Raw genomic sequence first — 8,001 nt, forward strand, 5'->3', positions numbered from 1 at the left:
TAATTTAATAATCACTTACAAATTGTGAAAATTCATTAATTTTGCACCTAAGATCTTTCTTAGGACATGGTAGGATTCGCCCTTAGGCTAAAATATTTTTTGAAACCCAAATTAGCAATGGTCAGCTTCTTTACCGGGCCTGTCCATTATCCTCCTAGGTAACACAATCTCCTCCATTTGACTCACATGGTCCCACCACCAAAGCCGATTTGTGCATACAGCTTCATTAATAGAATTCATTCCAAACTTTGCCTTTATCTCCTCATTCCGTGTGTCCTGTTGCCAATGTTCCCACCTGTTTTTTCAGCAATCATTCACGCTACATTAATTGTTTGTTACTTCTAACCTATGAATAAGACATTCTGAGTCCACCCAGCTTTCACTTCCGTAAAGCAGAGTCGGACTGAAAACAGACCGGTGTAACCCCTTGTGGGTGGAGGACGCAGATGAAGTATACTCCCATGGCATCTCCTGCTTGCCATAAAAGGTAACTAAGGGGGCAACCTACGTGCGGAAATGGGTTGTGGCTTTAGTACCATGTGTTGTACCCTCTGTGGATGGGAGGGGCTGAATACATCCACAGGTAATCCTTGCATGTCGTAGAAGGCAACTAAAAGTGTCATGTACCGTTGGTCCCCTCTTTATCTTTTTATTTTTTCTTGAGGTTTAGTTGTAGACTGAATCAAAAATTTGATGTGTGTGCAGCTTGGGGAGGGACCTGTTACGTGTGCGATAATGACCAAAAGCCCAAATTGTATCCCAAGCGTCCCGTTGGGTGGGAGCGCCATGTACTCAGCAGTAGTATCCGCCTTAAGGACTTTTTTACATCTATACTTATCACTCTGTATGCGCTATAGGGTACATGCTATTGCCAGTGATTTAAGGAAGGGAGTCCGTGTGCTCATAGCCTCAGTCAGCCTGTATTAGGCACTGTTTAACATTGGACCCCGGGCAATACCTGCTACGACCAGGTGAGTATTGCCTTGGCAGCTTGGTTCAGCTACAGAGGCCCCTGATCAGAGTGGGTGGCATTTCGGGAGGATGTTTCTCGGCATGGCTTCGAAACATCTCAGGTTTGCCTAGGTTCGTCCGTCACCCAAGCTTTTAACTTGTGATTCCCTCAGGAGGTCAACTCCTTGGGAACAGGCGCGGCATGAAAGCATGGGATCAAGCTTCCCTAGGTTTCTGCGTGCAACCAGAACTGATGGGCAAGATTTCAAGGTGGTGAAGTATGTTTTGTTCCGTAGATACACTGAAGGTGTCTACGGAAAACTGGTAGACTTAAAGAAAATGCACAATGGTAGTTTGCTACTCAAGACTCGCACTCCACTTCAAGCTGATTAGTTGCTCAAGTGCGACCACTTTGGCAAAATCCAAATCAAAGTGAAAGAGCACAAAACCTTCAATGTGGTTTGTGGTGTTATCTACCACTGTTGTCATCTTACCTTGAACACTGACAATGAGTTGATGGAAGACATGAATCACCGTGGCGTGACATACATCCTAACGTCCATTTCTGATACACATTCTTTTTTACATTTACAAGCTGCTATCGCTTTATCATTCCACCAAGATGTTCGCTTTTTCCCATCTTTACACACAGATGTTCCTAGGTATTCCCTTGCTGTTTCTACTACAGCATCCATATATGCCACCCATTTTCTTTCTCTATCCTGAACTTACTTACTGCCTTTTGTTTTGAAATTTTTACTAATCATATTCACGTACTTCTGTCAAATTGCCACATCCTACAGATTTTCTTCCCTAATTATTCTGAAGACACATTTAAATTTCTCTATCCTAGGACTAGATATATTTAGTTCGCTACAGATCAGATAATGGCCTGTATCATCAAAAAACCCTGGAATACCTGAACATCCTAACAGATTTCCTGAATGGAAGGTCGGTTATAACATTCTATTAGGCCAATGGATCTGGTGCTCCTACCCTCACATGCGTAGCAGTGAATAGCCTAATGCTTGAATATTAGCACTGAAGTCCAGTGAAGGTTTCCCATTGCTATTAGCTTCCTACCATCACCTTGTCATATCCTTCAGTTTTATTTCCACCTCTCGCAATGAAATCGTCTATTAGCACTATCTTATCCTTGTAGTTGATTCGGACTATTATGTCACTCACCGATTCATGAAACTTGTCAACTTCATCCTCATCTGCATCATCACATGGTAAATATACTGAGATAGTTCTCATACTAATTCCTCCAACTGCTAAATCTACCCACATCATTTGCTCATTTACATGCCTAACAGAAACTATGTTGAACGCAATACTATTCCTAAGGAGAAGTCTTAAACCCACAATCTGCCGTTTCCTTTTTATCAACTATTAAGGGCACTTTATAATTTTCTAACTCTTTGTCATTATCTACCCTTACTGTAATGTCATTAACTCATAATCCATACAGACACAACCTGTTTGCTGATTCAGCCAGTTCTACGTTCTTTCTTCCATAAGCCCTAATGAAATTGATAGCTCCCCGTCGAATTCCATTTCTTGAGCAAAGTTGTTTGCAAGGAGTCCTTCACCTGTCAAATGGAAGTGGGATTCTGTTACTCCCCTAGGTCTGATGCTTGCTTAAATGTTCGGAGTGCTCAAGGTAAATATGCTGTGAAGCAGGATGCTACCCTACTTACACATATTTCCAGTGAGAATTACTTCTCTAACGGATTAGGGACCAGCGGTGGATTGTAGTTCAGCTAGAGACCACCGGTGGATTGTATAGTCCTAGCCATTTCAGCTTAATGGGGTCCATGACTCAAAATATGTCCGAGATATCCACTCCTATTCTATAGCAGTTAGTATCCTGACTCTCAGAACCACTTACTAGGCCACTCAGCCATTGCCCATAGTTCAAGAACTAGGACGTGACTACTATAACCCACACCACAAACAATTCCAGGTGATTTTATAATTCAAAATTAATGAGCTTGCAGATATGTGATAGTTATTTAAAATCTTCCTTTTCCAGACTTTGAAGAGTGACTGAGACAGAAGCATCGAGAAAACAACTCACAGTATTATCGCAGGACAAGAGAAGAAGAAGAATAAGAAGTGATGGTTCTGAAATTATTTACTGTGATTGCAATCGTTCAGGAAAGACTCGTGAATGTAGAGCACAAGGCAGAGAGCTTCTAAAGCACAGGGATCTCCAAGGATCAATGCAGGTTGCACCAGCCATTGCAAAGTGACAGTGGGGGAAAAACAAATGTAGTGTTTTGAGCTACTCATCATGGTCACGGGCAGGAAATAAAACATCTCCAACTTAGAAAGGCAGAGAGAGAGAGAGTGTTTGGCACGTCAGATGAGTTTAGGTCTGCCTGCCAAAACGGTGCTAAATTCTGTTCGGGAAAGTGTTGGCTCTGAAGTGAAGAGATCTGACCTTGTAACAAGAATCGACTTGGACAATATAAGTAAAGAGTTCAATTTAAATATTCTTTCAGAGCAGAGGCGCGTAAACGATTCCTGTAGTGTTGACGTTTTTGTGCAGGAATCACTGAAACTTGGGGAACAAAATCCTGTTATTTTGTTTACAAAAACAGGGGGATGAATCACATCAGCTGTCAAGGAATGACTATTGCACTGTGCTTATGAATGAAGCACAGAAGCATATGTTAAGAAAATGTTCAAGGAATGCCATCTGTATAGATGGAAAACATGGCCTAAATGGTTATGACTTTGAACTAACACCTGTATTAGTATTAGGTGACTAGAATGAAGGTTTCCTTGTATTTTTCGTGTTTTCTAATCGAAGAGACTGTTATATTTATGAATTACTCTTCATGAAAATTAAGGAATGAACTAGTTATCTATATACCAAATTCTTTATGAGTGAAATCACTGAAACATATTACATGGCATGGAAGAGTATCATGGGAGAGCCAGGTCAAAGATTGCTATGTCTATGGCATGTGTTTAAAGCATGGACTGAGAATTCCTCCAAAATTAAAAATGCACAAAAACGTGAAAAGGTCATGACATCCTTGATGATTCTTCAGTCTCTTCCTCATCAAAAGGATTTTTCACGGGCACTTGAAGATTTTTGAAAAGAATGTGCGCAAGGTCCAAAGACCCAAAACTTTGGTTTGTATTATGGAAGATAGTATAGAAGTATTCTACAGATGTGGGCAAAATGCTTCAGAATAGGTTGTGATATAAGCACAAACATGCATCTAGAAAGACTTCACAGAGTCATAAAGTATGAATATTTGGGAGGTGTGCATGTTAAAAGACTTGATAAGAGTATTTTGTACAAAATGTTACATAGACACTATATTATATAGAGTTAAAGAAGTCCATATTACATGTTCTTAATTAATAGTCTGAGAATTTGTGTAATAAAAATTCTAAAAAGTCAGCTTGGCTGATGTGATTATTTACTGTTAAAAAGATTGCATGAGTCCGCCCCTGTGGTGTAGTGGTTAGTGTGATTGGTGCCATCCCGGAGACCCGGTTTCGACTCCCGGCAATGCCACGAAATTTGAAAAGTTGTACGAGGGCTGAAGCGGGGTAAACTCAGCCTTGGGAAGTCAACTGAGTAGAGGAGCGTTCGATTACCACCTCAGTCATCCTGGAAGTGGTTTTCCGTGGTTTCCCTCTTCTCCTCCAGGCAAATGCCGAGATGGTACCTAACTAAAAGCCATGGCCGCTTCCTTTCCTCTTCCTCGTCTATCCCTTCCAATCTTCCCATCCTTCCGCAAGGCCCCTGTTCAGCATAGCAGATGAGGCAGCCTGGGCGAGGTACTGCTCATCCTCCCCATTTGTATCCTCCGACTCCGAGCCTGAAGTTTCAGGACATTGCCCTTGAGGCGGTAGAGGTGGGATACCTCGCTGATTCCGAGGGAAAAACAGACCCTGGAGTGTAAATTGATAAAAAAGAAGAATTTGTAAATTACGGAAAAGTTAAAGATGACAACCATGAACTTCCAGATGTAAGGCTCATCTCTAAAGATAATAGGCAGCCTGATGTCTTTGGAGTGTACAGCGGGTAGCGCTGCCATTGATTCAGAATTATTTGAATCAACTATGTGGGAAACGATATAGAAAGGAACGTGATTGTAGTGGGTGATCTGAATTTACCACATGTCAATTGGGAAGGTAATGCGAACGACAGAAAGAATGACCAACAAATGGCAAATAAGTTAATAATGGAAGGACATCTCATTCAGAAAGTGATGGAACCAACTAGAGGGAAGAATATTCTGGAAGTGGTGCTGGTAAAACGAAATAAGCTCTATAGAAAAAACTGAAGTAATACATGGTATTAGTGATCACGAAGCTGTTTTGTATTAGTTAAAAATAAATGTGAGAAAAAGGAAGGTATTAAAATTAGGACTAGTAGCAGTACCGGGGGCCGAAGGGGTAGTATGTGGTCCTGTAGGTTCACTTCTTGCTGGTGGAAGTGTACTAGCAAAGCACAGGAAATGCCATTTATTCCTAGCAAGTCCGATACATGCATGTCCACGCCGTGGCCCCTGGGCAACGGGTACACTGCGTGTACACGGCTAAGTCAAGTAAGGGCGAAAAAGCGAGCTCCCGACGCTTCAAAATGGGGCCCCACCAGCTAAGGGGACAACCCCGAAAGAAAACATCGGCCCTCCAGGATTTTTGGGGGTTGACGTTGGGCTGACAAGCCAATCTGTAAAAAACTCTCGTTCCGAAATCTGAAGAAGTTATAGCCAGCCTGACCTTTTTACGACGACCTCGCAAACGTGTAAAGGACTTGAGAATTGGTTCGTGAAATGTTTTAACTCTTTACCAAGCTGGAAACCTAAGAAAGTTGCTCGATCAGCTGGGTGAGTATCGACTAGATATTACTGCTATTCAAGAAGTGAGATGGATTGGTGAAGGAGTGATACAGAGGAGAAGTCACATGGTACTCTATAGCTGCCACATGAAGGATCACATGTTTGGTACTGGTTTTATTGTCAATAAGCAGATAAAACATCTTATCATGGATTTTCGAGCAAAATCTCATAGATTGTGCAGACTTAGAATTAGAGGGATGTTCTTAATTACAGTCTTATCTGTGCACATGCTCCAACTGAAGAGAAGAGCGACGAAGATAAAGTTTCATTTACGATGAATTGGATGAAATTTACAATGAGTGCCCAAGAGCAGACTGTAAAATAATCCTCGGGGGATTTGAATGCGAAGATAGGAAAGGAAGACGAATACAGACATTGTATTGGAAAATACAGCTTGCATTATATTTCTAATGATAATGGAATCAGGCTTATACATTTTGCATCCTCGAGAAATATCGTAGTGGGAAGTACAACTTTTAATCACAAGGACATACATAAAATGACATGGAAGCCTCCAGATGGAATTCCTTTACCCAAACTGATCACATCCTAGACACTTCTCTAACTTGATGGATGTTAGAAGTTAGATCTTCTTTGGCGAGATCCGCATTGATAGTCACCAACCACATTTTCCACGTAAGGCACCATCCTGCTAAAGCGAATATTGGAAAATATTGACTCTGACCACTACCTTGTGGTAGCATATATTAGAAGCCGAATATCTAATGCAAGAAAGGTACATGGATAAAATGCCAGAAAGTTCAACAGTACTCGGCTGAAGGAGCCCAAAACTGCTCTCAGATATGCTAGCTTGCTTAATGAGGCCCTGACCGATTTAACTAATAGTGAGAGTATTGATGAAATCTGGAAGAATCTAAAAGACAGACTATTGAAAACTGGAAATGAAGTTTTAGGAAGGGAAGAGAAAGTCTGGCAGAACAATTGGTTTGATGAAGAGCGTGCACAAGCAACAACCTTAACAAATGAAGCATACAAGAGAATGCAACAGAGGAACCACACCCGAAATGCAGTGGAAGAGTATAGAACTTCCAGAAGAGAAGAAAAGAGATTGCACAAGAAGAAAAATAGACAGTATGAGTGGAAAGAATTAGAAGAAATGGAACCGTTGAAAGGGATGAATGGTGTGAGAACTTTCTATCAGAAGTAAAATAAAAGTCGTAATGATTTCCAGCCTAGAACTAGTTTGTGTAGAGATAAAGATGGTGTAATACTGGGCGGTGATGAAGCAATACTCGGAAGTGGGTCCAATATTTTGATGAACTGTTGAATAAGTCCAGGTAATAACCAAGTAACCTTATCTCCTGTACATACAAGAAGTCAGACATAGAAGTACCGATACCTACTATTGAGGAGGTTGAGCTTGGCATTAAGAAGTTAAAGAATAACAAAGCCCCGGGAATGGATTTAATACAATCATCAGAGCTTGTGAAAAATGCTGGAATAGTGGCCAAGATATGGGTAGCTGAAACAATCCCCGGTGAATGGAACGTAGCTATCATCTGTGAGATACATAAGAAAGGTGATATCATGATGTGTTCTAACTATAGAGGTATTTGCTTATTATCCATTGCTGATAAAATATTTTCCAATATTCACTTTAGCAGGTTGGTGCCTTACGTGGAAAATGTGGTTGGTGACTATCAATGTGGATCTCGCCAAAGAAGATCTACTATTGATCAGATCTTCACAATTCAGCAGATACTTGAAAAATGTAAAGAATTTGGGATTGATACATACCATCTCTTCATTGTCTTCAGATCAGCCTATGACAGCATTGATAGAAGTAATCTGTATGTAACAATGGAAGAGTTTGATATCCCTAAGAAATTGATCGCCTTTGTGAAAGCTACCATTGAAAATACTCGGAATCAAATTAGGATCCAGAATATGTTATCAAGTGCTGTAATGACCAAGAACGGAGTTGGGCAAGGAGATTCATTATCATGCCTTTTGTCCAATATAGTTGGAGAAAGTTGTTAGAGATGTAAGTATCAACACAAGGGGAACCATCTTATATAAATCAGTTCAAATTTTGGCATATGCAGATGATATTGATTTCATCGCAAGAACACCAAGAGCATTGAAAGAGGCTTTCAAAAGCCTCAAAAAAACAGCAGGAAAGATGAATTTACAGATTAATGAAGGAAAAACTAAG

Source organism: Anabrus simplex, chromosome 1 (assembly GCF_040414725.1).
Source record: "Anabrus simplex isolate iqAnaSimp1 chromosome 1, ASM4041472v1, whole genome shotgun sequence".
NCBI lineage: Eukaryota > Metazoa > Arthropoda > Insecta > Orthoptera > Tettigoniidae > Anabrus > Anabrus simplex.